The sequence below is a fragment of the Sparus aurata genome, chromosome 11 (assembly GCF_900880675.1).
Source record: "Sparus aurata chromosome 11, fSpaAur1.1, whole genome shotgun sequence".
NCBI classification, from domain to species: domain Eukaryota; kingdom Metazoa; phylum Chordata; class Actinopteri; order Spariformes; family Sparidae; genus Sparus; species Sparus aurata.
Window position 1 is genome coordinate 35,110,143 of NC_044197.1, and position 15,841 is coordinate 35,125,983.

At 42.1% G+C, this 15,841-nt stretch overlaps 1 long non-coding RNA gene across 1 annotated transcript; it reads right to left on the reverse strand.

The window, feature by feature from the left end:
- Positions 1–3,626: 3,626 nt before the first annotated feature.
- On the reverse strand, positions 3,627–5,005 carry LOC115591725 (uncharacterized). Its single transcript, XR_003985999.1, has 2 exons — positions 4,566–5,005; positions 3,627–3,969 (listed from the first exon to the last, which is right to left on the reverse strand). It is a non-coding gene; the product is annotated as an uncharacterized LOC115591725 (long non-coding RNA).
- Between the last annotated feature and the right edge of the window lie 10,836 nt (positions 5,006–15,841).

The following is a 15,841-nucleotide window of genomic DNA, read 5'->3' on the forward strand; positions in this document are numbered from 1 at the left end:
GCCATATTCCTTGAGACGGTTGAGCACGTGGATGAGCCTTGACTCATGCTCCTCCAGAGTGTCCGAAAACACGATTAGGTCATCAAGGAAGACCAGGACCTCTTTTAGATGAATGTCACTCATGCACTTTTCCATGAGCCGTTGGAATGTGCTCGGTGCATTGGTGACTCCCTGAGGCATCCGGTTGAACTCCCAGAATCCAAAGGGGCACACAAAGGCAGTTTTTGGTTTGTCACTTTCATTCATTTCAATTTGATAGTACCCAGACTTCAAGTCCATCACCGAGAACCACCTGGATCCAGCGAGAGCAGAAAACGACTCCTCCAGGTTTGGCAATGCATAAGAGTCTTTTATCGTTTGCAGGTTTAACTTTCTATAGTCCACACATAGGCGTACATCGCCATTCTTCTTTCTCACCACCACAATCGGCGATGAAAATGGGGACTCCGATTCTCTGATTACGCCTGCATCAAGAAGGGTTTTGAGGTGCTTTTTGACTGCTTCATAATCACGAGGATGAATTGGACGGGGTCTCTGCTTGATGGGCGTCTCGTCCTTCAGCTTGATGTGGTGTTGGATTTTCGTCGCATGGCCAAAGTCAAGGTCATGCTGGGCGAAAACATCAGAGAAGGTATTAAGCTTCAAAGTGACTCTTTCCTTCCACTGCTCAGGTAGAGAGGGCCCAAAGTCAAAGCTTTTTCCAGGACATGTCTCCGCTTGATGAGTAGAGCAGTCAACAACATGCTTCTGACCACCCCGATCAACTAGGTGATTCTCAATGACAGTATCTGCAACAGTCAGGTCTGCAATGACACAGTTAGTAGGTAGAATGATGTCATGTTCAGTTTCATTTCTAAGGAAGACAGGCAGTTTATTGGAGCCATGTTCTGGCAAGGAAATGAGACAACAGTCTACAAACACACCGCCTGGCAGAGTTGATCTGGATGGTTGTTCAATCAGAGCACATTTCTCTGTGTTGACTGAGTTGACACACATATAGCCTTCAAGCGGCACCCTTTGTTTCGCTGGGAGAACTGCTTGTTCCCTCCCTCTGAGCTTCAAAAAGCCGAGTTCTCCGCTTGTTGCTTGTTTTTTCCTCAGTTGGAGTGTACGAAGGACCCGTCTGTAGCCATAGCAGGATGAGTTATGGGAAAGTGAAAACTCATCACAACACTGATCGTAGAGAGGGTCTAAAGTGTTGGTTCCGATTAACAATGGGACATCACTGTTTGACCGGAGGTCAGGAATGATTAAAGCCAAAGTTGAAATTTCAGGCTCGGACTCAAGAAGGGCTCTAGGGAACTTAAGGTTAACCTCTACATAACCCAGATAAGGAACAGGTTGGCCGTTTGCTCCCTCTACCTCAAGGATGTTGCTGATGGGCTTGATAGGATGATCAGATAAATGGGTCTGATAAAAGGACTTGGCCACCGTGGTGACCTGTGACCCTGTGTCTAGTAGACAACTACAGTCCACCCCACCCACATTTACATTGGCTGTACACTTACTGCCTACAAGATGTTTTGGCAATCCCCTTTTTTGTGTGACTCTGTGGCTGTGAGTCACAGGGTTTTGATCGTCTGTAGATGGGGGACATGGTGGTTTCTTGGCTTCCATTTTCCCCTCAACAGAAGCCTGTTCTAGTTTAACTGGGGAGTGGTGGATGAGCCATTCTGAGCTTCCCAAGCACGCTGCTTCTCCCTGAGCTTTGCTTTCTTGGCCTGCACAAGGCTGGGATTGGGCACGTTGTCACATGTAGATGCAATGTGGCCATCCTCACCACATTTGAAGCAATACCATGGCTTCGGCATCACTGTCACAGTCAATTGCTGAAGCTGTCCTTCCGGCTGGGTATTTTTTGTCTTCTGTTTCTGTCTTGTATTTACTGTTGCTTTTTTCCTCATAGGCTTCTCTGAGTTACATGCATTTAGTTTTGCCACCTGAACCTGAAGTTCAGCAATCTGCTTCTGTATGTCTTTGGTCATGACTAAGAAAGCTTCCTCCGTTTCCTTTGGCATGACAATATCCTCTGTGTAGGACGTGTGTGCAGCTTGCATGTTCGACGTGACTTTTGGCTTGGTGAACCCGAGGTGCTGCTTCATTCTGCTGGCTTTGTTAGCCTGTTTGTCCTCCTCAGTTCGCAGCAAGAGGAGGAGCTCTGCGAAAGATGGGGGCTTACTCCTGAGCTGTTCAAGCTGAAGACTGGTGATCAGAATACTATTCCAACATCCACGACAGAATTGCTTGAGAAGTTGTTTGTCAGAGTCGCCGGCAGCAATTCCTCCTTTATTGACCACATAGCTCAATGCCGTGTGCAGTCGCTGCAGGTAATCAGACGCTTTCTCCCCAGCATTTTGATTGTTGTTCAAGAATCGTGCGAAAAGCTCATCCCCATCTTCAACAGTGGCATAAGCAGAATCAAGTAAGTTCAAGTACTCTCTTGGTGAAGCTTGGGGCCCTAATGACTTGACTATGTTGGCAGCTGGGGCCGAAAGACTTTCAACAATTTTCCTCACCATTTGGGAGTCAGGGATAGACGGGTCATTCAAGCAGAACTCCACACCGTTGCGCCACGTGTCATAGTCGACTTCAAAGTTTGGCTGAGGATGTCGCCCAGAGAACTGTTTCAGTTTACAAGGAAAATGAATGTGAGATGAGATATCACTGCTCTTGACAATGTGCTCAACTACAACACGCTGTACTTCTGGTGTGCTGAGTTGATCTGAAGGCAAGTGGAAAGTGCTGGTTCTTTCTCCTCTTGGAGAGAGAAAATCTCTGACCTCGATGTTAGTCTGGGGTTTGTAAGAGTCCTGACTCACTTCATCGGGGACACTGACAAAGCTAGGGGCTGCAGCTTGGATATCACTTTGAGTAAGGGGTGGCTCAGTTTCCACGGGTTCTTCACTGATCTCAAGTGGGGTCTCAGTTCTAATGGATTTACTGATCCTAGCCAGCTCCTCACGAAGGATATCTCCAAACTCCCTGCCGCTCAACTTGGCTAAGTCTTTCAACCCAGAAAGGTAAGTATTTGTTGCACTCGTGCCTGCATCACTTGTGTAAACGCTGGCAAGACTCTGAATGTGGTGGATAACCTCAGGATTTGCAGCGCATGGTCTTCTACAAGGTAAGACATCAGCTTCAAGTGCTTTCACAGCTGCGCTATTTTCAAACTCTGCAATTGCTTGGGTCTCAGGGTCTGTGCTAGGTACTTTGATTATCCTAGAGATAGATCCATATTGCTTGAGTAAATCAAAGATTTCATTATCAACCTCAGTGTTGGTTAACCCACTAACTAAAACAGCATTTGGGATCTTCACACTCTTTGTCAAAATGATATCCATTTTTAACCAAGGTAAAACTGAAATGTCAATAGCTTGAAAATGCGATGGTTTGATACAACCAAAATTCCTCAAATGTTAAATTCTCTCCCAATTACACTCAGTCACAGTCCAGTTACTCAAAAGGTGTCCTTTTAATTCAATTATGAATTTAAATTTATGAATTGCTCCTGGCTAAGCTCGCCAAGTTTTACTGTGTAACCCACCTGACAGGCAAGTGCACATTAGGTTCGCAGGCAAAGTAATAAGAAGAAATTGGACACCACAATGAGTAAAAGGAACACACCGTCAAGTTTAAGCAAAACACTGTATTAAACACACATAAGACAATAAACAGTTTACAAATACTGCCGGCAGTTCGTTTTATTCTCTTTTGAAATGTCTTTTAACTGGGTGCACCCTTAATAAAATGAAATAGAATGTTCCTTTCAAAAATAAAAAACTGTTCACTTGAATCGTCCTCGGAAATCCTTCCCCACAACCCTACCACGCTGGCAGGACAGAAGATGAAGATTGGGAAGGCCTCTCCTTAATCCAGATGCTCACACGGGTAGCTCGCCATCTCCCTCGTCAAGGAGAGAATCACTCCAAATCCAGGGCCCAGACTCTCAGGGTATCCAAAAAACCCAGCCTGTATAACATAACAGGGCTGATATATAAATCTGTTCAACCTTTTCTTAACTGTACAGTTTAATTTGATCAACATCAATGTATAATACAACTTTTCACTGTTAACTTATTAAAAGATAACTGCTGCATTACAATATTAAACACATGAAATGTCAACTTCACTGTTTTATAGTGAAAGCAAAATCATGAAATTACTAATAAACAATCAGGAACTCAAGTACAAATGACTATAAAACCATTCACAGTTCATCACTGAATACTCAGATTGGATTAAGTTGAGTAAGATAATGTAACATGAATGTGACATGAATTTCTTGTCATAATACTGATACCTTGTACCTATACACGCCACAGCGCAGTAACATACAGAATTTGTAGCTTCATGACCCATGAAACTCAACTAAATGGTGTCTCTCTTTGTTCACACAATGTAAATAACATGCACACATACTCATTTTACACACATATTCCCGTTTTTCCTTTGCTATCCTTAGGAAAATACCACAACACTGTGACTTATGCTATCGCTCGGCGGCTAAAACACCACGAGGCTAAGCTAGTTCACAGAGCTAGTTGCTAATGCATCATCGTACTCACCGAGAAAGGAAAGTAATAAAACAAACACAAGATGTTCCCAGGGTCGCTTCAGTGGTTCACCGGACTTTTATCTGCTAGCACAGTTCCTCCTTTTAACAATATACCACAATACCAAGTATTTTTAACAAGTTTTATCACTCCAAAAACTCCGTGTTTCTGCTGTAATCTTGCTGCTCTCTCTGTATACTCCAACACACTCCCGCAGCGTATCTTACGTGAAGGAGGCGGGACATGCGCCGTTTTAACCAATAGCAAACCAGCTAAACTGAAATGAACCAATGAAATCAGCTTTTTAAAGTTTTCCTTCACAGAACCACCTACTGAATCAAAAGGACCTCTGGGATCAAATGAAATGATAAATGAAATGAAGAATAAAATAAAGAATGTAGTTATGAATTAAATAATGAATGTATGAATTAAATCAAAATTATCGGTGAAAGAACATATTTCTAACATGTTTCTCATATTTTAACACATTTAGTAACTGTTGGGTTTCTTTTTTTCCAACAGGTTACACTGTCATCATGTCTTGCTGTCAGTTTTACCTCCAAGTCTTTCAGGATTTGCAGCTGACTCCACAGAACAGAACAACCACCTAATCATTTCACTGAATATGGTCAGGTTTCCATGGGCAAAGGTCAGCCACAGTTCAGTCAGTGCATCTTCATTCTTTTCAAGACAACAGGGCATTTTTCTTCAGAAAGGAAAAAGGCTTTCAGCTGTGCATACATTTTCAGCACTCTCTCAAGAGCAGGCAGCATGGACAGCCAGCACACATTGCTCTGTCCTAAGATGTTGTGATACTCTTGGCCACCAAACCCAGAGTGAAAGAGTGAAAATATGAAAATATCTTTGTGAGCAGGTACTCCACATCAGTGGGAATGCGATCCAAAGCTGTTCTGGTTGCATTATGGATGATGTGGGCAGGACAACCCGGGCACATCACCTCCCACTGCAGAGCTCTTTTCACTTTGGTGTGGACATTGACTCCCTCTGCTCTATTCAGCCCTCCAAAGTTGGTGTTTATGTTGTCAGCAGAGAATGCCACTACATTATTTTCCAGTGAGAATTTTTGGATTACCACCACGATCTCAGCTGCAAGTTTCTCTGCCTTCTCTCCTTTGAGTTCAACGAAATCGAGCAGTTTCATTTCTATGGACATGCTACCATCATTTTTGCAGTACCTGACCATTGTTGGCAGCAGCCTCATGTGTCCATGATTGGATGAATCAGTAGACAGCGGACACAAATTCAACCTTGTCTAGGTCCTGCATTACTATTGCGGTTGCCCATGTTGCAAACACGTTATTGACTATGGTTTGACCTTTGGTCCGAACACATGAAAACTTTGGCTCGTGAAGCTTTTTTGTCAGCTGTGCTGTGCAGTCCAAAGATCGGAAACTATGATTGTGTCTCATAGTGTGGTACGCCAAGATGCCCTCCTGCACATATTCCTTTTGGGAAGGTGCTTCCTTCTTGTAAAATGTAGTGATGGATGGTGTAACAGGATTGGCAATCGTAGCGTTTTTATACTTTTTTGCACGCTGATGCTCCACCACAGAAAATCTTCCCCCACTGGCAAGTGAAAAAATAGACTGGCAAAGGGTGCAGTGGACCATTGTGTCATCTTGGCTTTGACGACAGGGGCGTATAAATGGAAATTCCTCGTGGATTTTATCAGTAAAATGGCATTTCATTTCTTTGACAGAGCCATCTTCCTGTCTGTCCATCTTCACTTTACCTCTTCACATCACTCCATTACTCTCTCCAGCTTTTACTCAGTTTGCTTCCTCTTACACTCTTCTGCACTTTGCCTAGTCTTCTCTCTCCCTCACTCATCACTCTTTCTTCAAACGCTCTTATTTAGATAAACAGACACACTGTACTATAATCATCCGTATTTTACCTCACCTAACCTACACACAGCCAAGTCTAGTTCAAGCTCACAAAATAAATGGGTTCATACTTCACAACTTACCTTAACACAGTCGCCTATCTCTGTCTTCTGCTCTTCAACAAGCAAAAGTAAACAATTCTGCCACGTATTCAGTTTTCTGTTTACTGATACCGATGCCTAGACTTTGTGTATCTGTCAATACCCGATACGATCCGATACCATTGTTGAATTAATAATAAACTGTATACCTCCCATCTTATACCTTCCCTCCACCATGTGGAAAAAACTAAAGCAGGGGTCGGGAACCTATGGCTCACGAGCCAGATGTGGCTCTTTTGATGGCTGCATCTGGCTCACAGACAAATCTTTAATTTAAAAAATTATAACGTTAAAAATATAAAACATTCTCATGTATTTTAATCCATTCATTTCCTACCGCTCATGTTCATGGTTGCGGGTGGCTGGAGCCAATCGCACCTGTCGTCCGGGACAATACCAAATTTGTATTGGATAATGCGTAACGTACACGGGTCGTTGTGAGGTCAGGAAGTAAACTTCCCTCCTTTTAATCAAGTAGTCAGCTAGCTAATTGCAGAAACCCTTTTATCGAAGAAGATGGCTAAAAGAAAAAAAGATGAGGAGTATCGTACTTTTCAGCAGGAATGGACAGAGGAATTTGCCTTTGTGGAGAGAGCAGGTTCTGGAGTGTTTAATATGCAATGATAAAATTGCATCGAAGAAACGGTCAAATATAAAGCGGCACTTCGACACATGCCATACTACATTTGCATCGAAATATCCTGTGGGGGACAGCAGGAAGAAAGCATGTCAAGAGCTACTGTGCAGAGTGCAAGCTAGTCAGCAGCAACTCCGTGTTTGGACCCAACAAGGTGACTGGAATTCGGCTAGCTTTGCTGGTGCTTTAGCAATTGTGAGAAACGGAAAGCCATTCACAGATGGGGAGTATGCCAAAACATTCATGCTTGATGTTGCCAATGAACTTTTTGACGACTTTTCGGATAAAGACAAGATAATCAAACCAATAAAAGACATGCCTCTGTCGGCAAGAACTGTTCGCGATTGTACCATCATGATGGCAAATCAAATTGAGGCAACACAAGTGAAGGACATAAATGCAGCATCATACTTTTCTCTCGCTTTGGATGAGTCAACAGACGTAAGCCATTTATCCCAGTTCAGCGTGATTGCAAGGTATGCTGTCGGTGACACACTACGTGAGGAAAGTCTTGCTGTTTTGCCAATGAAAGGGACAAACAAGAGGGGAGGATTTATTCAAGTCTTTCACTGAGTTTGCAAAAGAAAAAAATCTACCGATGGATAAACTTATTTCGGTGTGTACTGATGGGGCTCCGTGCATGGTGGGGAAAAACAGAGGATTCATAGCGCTTCTTCGTGAACATGAAAAGAGACCCATCCTAAGTTTTCACTGCATCCTACATCAGGAGGCGCTTTGTGCTCAGATGTGTGGTGAGCAGCTTGGTGAGGTGATGTCGCTGGTCATTCGGGTGGTCAACTTTATTGTTGCCCGAGCTTTAAATGATCGCCAGTTTAAAACACTGCTGGATGAAGTTGGGAATAATTATCCTGGTCTGCTTCTGCACAGCAATGTGCGTTGGTTGTCAAGAGGGAAGGTGCTCAGCCGTTTCGCGGCTTGTCTGAGCGAAATCCGGACTTTTCTTGAAATGAAAAACGTTGAGCATCCTGAGTTAGCTAACACTGAGTGGCTCCTGAAGTTCTACTATCTCGTGGACATGACTGAACATTTGAACCAGCTCAATGTGAAAATGCAAGGCGTTGGAAATACAGTCTTATCCCTTCAACAAGCAGTGTTTGCATTTGAAAACAAGCTAGAACTCTTCATCGCCGACATTGAAACAGGTCGTCTACTACACTTTGAAAAAACTGGGAGAGTTTAAAGATGCATGCACAGCAAGTTGATCTTCAGCAGCTAGCGGGCTTCACATCTAATCTCCTGCAGTCATTCAAAGCGCGCTTTGGAGAATTTCGTGAGCGCACTCGTCTTTTTAAGTTCATCACCCATCCACACGAGTGTGCAGTGGACAGCGCCGACCTGAGTTACAATCCCCGGTGTCCCCGTCAGAGATTTTGAGCTACAAGCTGCTGACCTGAAGGCCTCAGACATGTTGGTGAATAAGTTCAAGTCACTGAATGAAGATTTGAAAAGACTTGCACGACAGCAAGCAGAGTTGGCGAGCAAACACAAGTGGGGAGAAATGAAAAAACTTCAACCCGCGGACCAGCTGTCAAAACTTGGAATGCGCTTCCCGTCACATACCACACACTGCAGCGTGTGAGTATTGCTGTACTGACAATGTTTGGCTCTACGTATGCATGTGAGCAGTCTTTCTTACATCTAAAGAACATTAAGACCAACCAACGATCACGTTTAACGAATGGAAGTCTCAACGCCTGCATGAAGCTTAACCTCACCACGTATCAACCAGACTACAAAGCCATCAGCAAAACCATGCAGCACCAGAAGTCGCATTAATGGTAAGAAGTACTTTATTCATCATTGGTTAGCAACAGCATAACAACGTTATTAAAAAGAATTCAGAGACTTATTGTACTTTAAAAGTGTTGGTCTTACATAAAATGCACACATTTACTTGTATTTAGTTTTAAACATATTGTATGGCTCTCACGGAATTACATTTTAAAATATGTGGCGTTCATGGCTCTCTCAGCCAAAAAGGTTCCCGACCCCTGGACTAAAGGCACCAGGCTTTCCTAACTAAACATTACTTTCCTAACTAAGACAAAATAATCAAACATTTCCTGAACATTGTAAACATGTGTAACACTAATAATAATAATAATAATAATAATAATAATAATAATAATAATAATACATTTAATTTATAAAGCATCTTTCAGGGTACCCAAAGACACTTAACAAAGTGGAACAAACAAATAAAGAATAAATGGAGCGCCTGTCAGTCAGCACGGAGGGAACACTAGCACCGAAGTCAGTAGCACCGTCCGTGTACAAACTAGCGTCTGGAGGCTCCGTGCACACAGCGGGGGCGACGCAGGAGAGGTCCAGGTGTTCCTGCGCTGAACACCTGAAGACCCCGCAAGCAACGGTGGAGTAGCGACCATCCAACAACGCTGCGAGCCGGGGGACACCACAGCAGCAGAGGAGAGCGACAAAGGAGCCAGGTGGTGAATAACCCTGAGGTTGTGGTGGAGGGAGGACCAACGGAGCAACGATGGACAGCCCACATAGTATTGAGTAGTCCTTTTGAAAGTTAGCGTTGCTAGGCTAACAGCTGATCGGTGAGGCTAACAACTGATGGCGTGGCGAACAGCTAATCAGCGGAGAAATGTGATGTGAGTAGGTGCAACGTCCTGCAAACAGGAATACAAAATAAAATATAGCAGCTTAACCTGAGAATAAACTAATAAAAAGTTAGTCAAGCAATAACTTGTGCTCTTCTAGAAAAAAAAAACTTTTGTCATTTTGTCAATATCGGGTCGATATCTGATCTTAATATTGGATAGGTGCACCCCTAGTCTGCATGCAACTTTTTTCGCTCCCATTCAAATCAGGGACATTTTTGGGGACAGTTTTAACGAGGGACAGGATGGTCTAATCGGGGACTGTCCCCAAAAAGCAGGGATGTCTAGTCACCTCAGTTTGGAGTAGCTGCTGTGGTATTGGTGGTTTCTATCTATTAATGGCAGTATTTGCAAAATTTCAAATACGTTTTTTAAATTCGGAAAAAATCATATATGCTTTGGCACTGATATAAGATATATGTGATTGGAATCGCTTATGGGCCAGCTGTTGGAAATTGTTATTTTTCTATGGAGCATCTCAGTGAGTAGTCATTAGCTCAGTATTACCTTTACATATATTCTGTTTTCCTCTCTTTCCTCCTTGCCCACACATTGTGTGTTGCCTGGCTCCGACCAGCTCGTGCTCTCCTGATGTGCTGTTACATAATTTCAGCTTTCAGTCTAAAGCTCTCTGCAATCGCATTTCTATCAACACACAAACACACAGCTGGGCTTTAGCTCATTCTCTCTTGTGGATGACATGGTCACTCCCTGTGTGTGTGTGTGTGTGTGTGTGTGTGTGTGTGAGAGAGAGAGAGAGAGAGAATGTGCATGCTCTATACGCCCTCTGTGGTCAGAGCAGTGTGAGTAAGTGCAGTAATATGTGTATTTTCTCTCATTCCTCTCAGTGACAATGATGACAGTTGACCAAACCTCTTGATCTCAGACAAAGCCAAGCTGTCCATTTACACAGCTTTCCTTATCCACCAAAGAATGTTTGGACTTCAGGAAAACTGCAAAGGGAAAAGTGAGGAGGAGAGGACTTTATTTACAGTCCATGTACTTTTATTGAAAGTAACTAAGCAACTAGCCATAGAGTGGAATGGAATCATATTTTCATCCACTGAATATCTGAATTGAATATTGTACAGAAACAACTGCCCACTGTCAGACGTGATTTAACAGTATGCGTGTGACAGAGTCCCCATGTTCCAAAAATGTGCATTCTTAATGCAATAGTGGTAGATAAAACCATGATGAAGTGCTCTGTTTCTCTTTAGCAGGGAAAACCTGACACAGTATAGCTGCTCTACATACTACAGATTTAGTTGGTATGTGTTTTGTCAGAGTTATTAATTCATTAATTCACTTTCTGCCTGTTGGAGCCGAGCCATATGAAGCCGATGCCCTTTTCATTTTTCTTCCCCTGCCTGTTAAGGCAGAAACACACCGGCCCAACTGTTGGACGTCTGAAGCGTAAGAGACTCGGACGAGGTCGGCAACTAATATGTTCAGTGTGTTCAGCTGCGTCGGAAGCATTCGGATCCGATTTAACATGCGAAGTCTGAGGAGGTTGGCTGTCGGACGTCTGAGCCATCAGATACTCTGATTGGCGGTGTGCTAACGAATCAGCAAGGTGCGTGGGAGGGGCTGAATACTGTGTACTGAGTTTTACTATGCACTCCATTCCGTCATTTCTTGTTTTCATGTTTTGGAGTACTGGCATGAGACTAGCTGTTATTGTGTCCGTTCAGGACGAATTAATCTGTGTTCGTTTGGTAATGCCTCGCTGCATGTTTAGTATGCAGCTGTTTTTGTCTGAAATAGTTAAGTTTCGTTTTGATCGAAAGTATAGAGAGTTGCGTGCATAAAGCTCTAGTCCAGCGTCTTTAACACTAGAGCCACCCGCTTATTGCATCTCGTGCAAGCGCAGAATGTACATGCTACTGTGGAGCTGGCAGCACGTCGAAGCGGTGTGTTCAATGCAACTTTTGTGCCTAACTGGTCAGACAAGAGGCAACAGAGTGGTTGGAGAGTGGTCGGATAAGGCAGTTGGAGATCTGGGCGGTGTGTCGGGGCCTTTAGAGTCCTTCACGGAGGCAGGCTTTAAGAGAGGACTCCGGGATCAGGCTCAATATCAACTGTCCACCAAATGTGGACTTTTTTCTGTCAGGTTATGAAAAAGAACCAGTAACAGTATTGATAAAGGGCTAGGCTGAGAAAGGTATTGATAAAATGAAAATGAAATCTTAACAATAATCATTTCTGTAGCCAGTTAGTGATCTCATCTTGGCTATGGCTGGATGATAAAACAGCTGTTCAGATCCCTTCCCTTTAAGCCTTGTTTTTTACCAACATTCTTTTTATTGTTTTCACAACATACAAAAGAAACATAAAGAAATACAATTACATGTCCTGAACAAACATGTCTACCCTCCCACCCCCACCCTTTCAAGTACTTCCAAATCTTAGTTGTGAATCAAGTCAATAAGTTAGAAAAAAATTAAAACAAACATTTCTGCAATCTTAGGTACTGCGAAGTGCCACTGTTTACATGTCCCCAGGCTCTTCCATTACATGTGATAAATCTGTTCTCAATACATAGCAAATGAAGGGGTCCCAGATCTGGTGAAAGTTATGTTGTTGAAGTTTTATTGTATATGTAATTTTCTCCAAGGGGAGAGTTGTAGATAGCTCAGGCAACCACCTACTTACACTTGGACTTTTGGTGTTTTTCCCATGAGAGGGCTATTATTCTCTTTGCCATTAACACACTTAAGTCTACAAACATGTGTTGATATTTCTTAATCTTCAAATCATGTGGATATAGACCCAGTAAAAACAACTGTAGGACTAAGGGTATTTGAATCTGTAAAATATTTTGAGTACATAGGTTTATTTCTCGCCAAAATTTTTGTATTTCTGTACATTGCCAAATACAATGGAAAAATGTGCGATTTTCCTTCTCACATTTAGTACAAACATCAGGTACAGCGCTGTTATATCTGTTAAGTTTTTCTGCAGTGATGTACGTTTGCATCAACCAGTTGTATTGTAGAAATTTCAGGCGGTTGTTAATATTCAACTGTGCTTTAGAGCATGCCTCCTCCTACTTTTCTATTGGGATTGCCTCTTGTAGATCCTCTCTCCAAGTCTCCAGCCGTCCTGCAGACATTTCTGTACTTACGTCTACTAGGCATCTGTAGATTTTGAATATTAAACCCCTCCCTAAACAATTCACATTCATTCATTTTTCTATGGTAGACATGTCGGGGATACGTAATGTTTGATTTTGATGTGTTCTAATGAAATTTCTCAACTGTAGGTATTTTTAAAAAATGATTACGGGGTTTGTTAAATTTATCAACCACTGCTCCAAATGTCATCAGCACCTTTTGAGAGTTGAAAAGGTCTCCCATTTTCCCCAAACCCTTAGTAGCCCAAGATTTTAATCCCCCGTCTGTTTTACCTGCAGGGAAGGAGTCATTTCCCCATATCGGGCTGAAGACAGAGAGAGAGGGCATTTCTCTCAGATATTTTTTAACTTGATGCCAGACTACAATCATATTTTTCACAGTAGGGCTTTTTGTATTCTTTTCAAGGATTTTTGTTCTTGCTGAGTACAGGTATACTGGGAGGTAAAGCTCTTTTTTTGAAGTCAAATTCGTTGTCACTGTTCACAGCCCAACTTCGAGCTTCAAATCACGTCACATGTTTACGCCTACCTCAGAGGCAGCTTTTGGAAAAAGGAGGAATATTACACCTCCGTTTTAGAAAGACAGGTCGGCACATTGCCGCCCTTCCCTTGGAGCTAATATGCCGCCTTTTCTATATAAAAAGGGCTATTAATACAGCAGGGAACAGTAGTTGTGATGTACCTGAAGAGGTTCTAGTGTAAAACATGACTATTTGCAAAGCAACTCTGCTTTACCAGGTAGATTTTGTGTGTGTGTGTGTGTGTGTGTGTGTGTGTGTGTGTGTGTGTGTGTCACTCTGCGGTCTGTAATGGGGCCATGAACCTGTGCACTGCTGTGATAGCTGCTACTTAGCTGTGGAGCCAAATGTACACATAAAGACACTGAAAAAAACATTAACATTGGCAGCTGTTTTTTATAACAAAAGAATAAAGTATTCACATTCCCACAAAGCATTCTCAGAGGCCATGTTAACAGCTGAGTAGCAAATAGTTATTTTACAACACAGGGTTGTACAACAAAGTGTAGGTCTAGTCCCGGTATGCTAAAGGTTCAGATGAGTTGAGGAGTCTCACAGCCTGGGGAGTGAAGCTGCTCTGTAGTCTGGTGGTACAACAGCAGATACTTATCTGTATCTTTTGCCAGATGGCAGCAATGTCAACAGACTGCTGCAGAACTGAAAATAAAATACAATTAATTAATTCTGTAAAAGCAGGTGTGTCTTTATGTAAAATGTGGTTGCCCTGGTTTTGTAATACAGAGCATTTGTTTATCTATTTTGCTCTCTGTTGTTCAGGCTTGGAGTTTGCTGGTACAAGTATGTCCCATATAACACCACTTCGCTCTCAGTCAGTGCATTTACATGACACTCGAGAAAAACGAATTACTGTGTTAGTCCGACCATGATCGGGTTTTTAAGATGCATGATTACATCTTAGTCTGACTAAAATCGGACCGGATCCAATTTCTCATAGTCGGCTTAAAACACCTAGATTATTTGATTGATAGTTAGATTAAAACACCTGGATTATTTGATAGATAGTGGGATTAAAACACCTGGATCATTCGATTGATAGTGGGATTAAAACACCTGGATTATTCGATAGATAGTGGGATTAAAACACCTGGATCATTCGATTGATAGTGGGATTAAAACACCTGGATTATTCGATTGATAGTCGCATCATTCCTGCATGTATACTCGGACAGTTGCAGGTGGCAGATTGAGTAGCATAGTCAAACTATGGCTGTAATCTGACTAAACTGTGCATGTAAACGTAGTGAGTGTTAAAACACTGACTGTATGTACATGTGTGGGTTTTTTGACTGAGTGTGGAAGGAAAATGGTTGCAATGCTCAGTGTTGTGCATGAGGTCAAGCAGAAATGTTGTGCAGTCTTTTGGTTAAACAGAGATTTAGACACAGTTACAACAAATATACTTTTACTTACTGTCAGTAGTGCATCCATTTCTGTTTGACACCCTGCTCAGTAGATCTTGAGAAGGGAACCTGGCTCTGAAAAGGTTATTAAAAGTCAGGGGATCGATATATAAAACAAACATATATCCAAGTCACTGAACATCCCTCAAAGTTCGGTTAAATCCATCATTAAGAAATAGAAGGAAAATGGTATGTGTAAATCTGCATCGAGCAGGCGTCCTGTAAATATTTTGTTCTGTATATATTTTTTTTATTTTTGACCATGATTCCATTTATAAAAGCAATAAAAGACAAAAAACATCCAATGGGTGAATACTTTTTATAAGCAATGAATGTACATGCCAACATCCAATAGTTCAAAAAGAGGCAGTCTCAGCATAAGGCTCCAACCATTACTAAGCAATTAAAAGTCCTTTAAAAGTACTTTTTCAAATGAATGTTCAATTAAAACAAAAAACAGCCAATGGATTAAAAGAGCCACCCTCCAGTGTATTTTGGTATTTTTATGATATTTCATATTAATCTGAGTCCTTTCCTGACAATGTTGATGAGCAATACTGCCAAATATTCTTTGACAAATTTTTTTTTTTTTTGCTCAATGTTACTAAATTTAAGATGTTGCTACTATGGAATAATGACATATGAATATAGTGAAGTCCAAGAGTCATCCGTCATCCTCCAAGAGGGGTTAAAAAAGAAGTGAGGCTCCTTTAAGAAACAGGGCACTGCACAGACAGTGTGCGAATGGCCGAGCAAGAGAAGGAGAGACAGCTCAGGTGAGTGTGTTCAGAGCAGACGGTGTTCACCTACACCACTGATTCCACTGACTACACACGCTATGATTAGTTTAGGTTACTTTTTAGGTTACTTATACTTCAATAAATACTTAGTTAATTGTCTCCTGTGTGCATCTCCTTGCT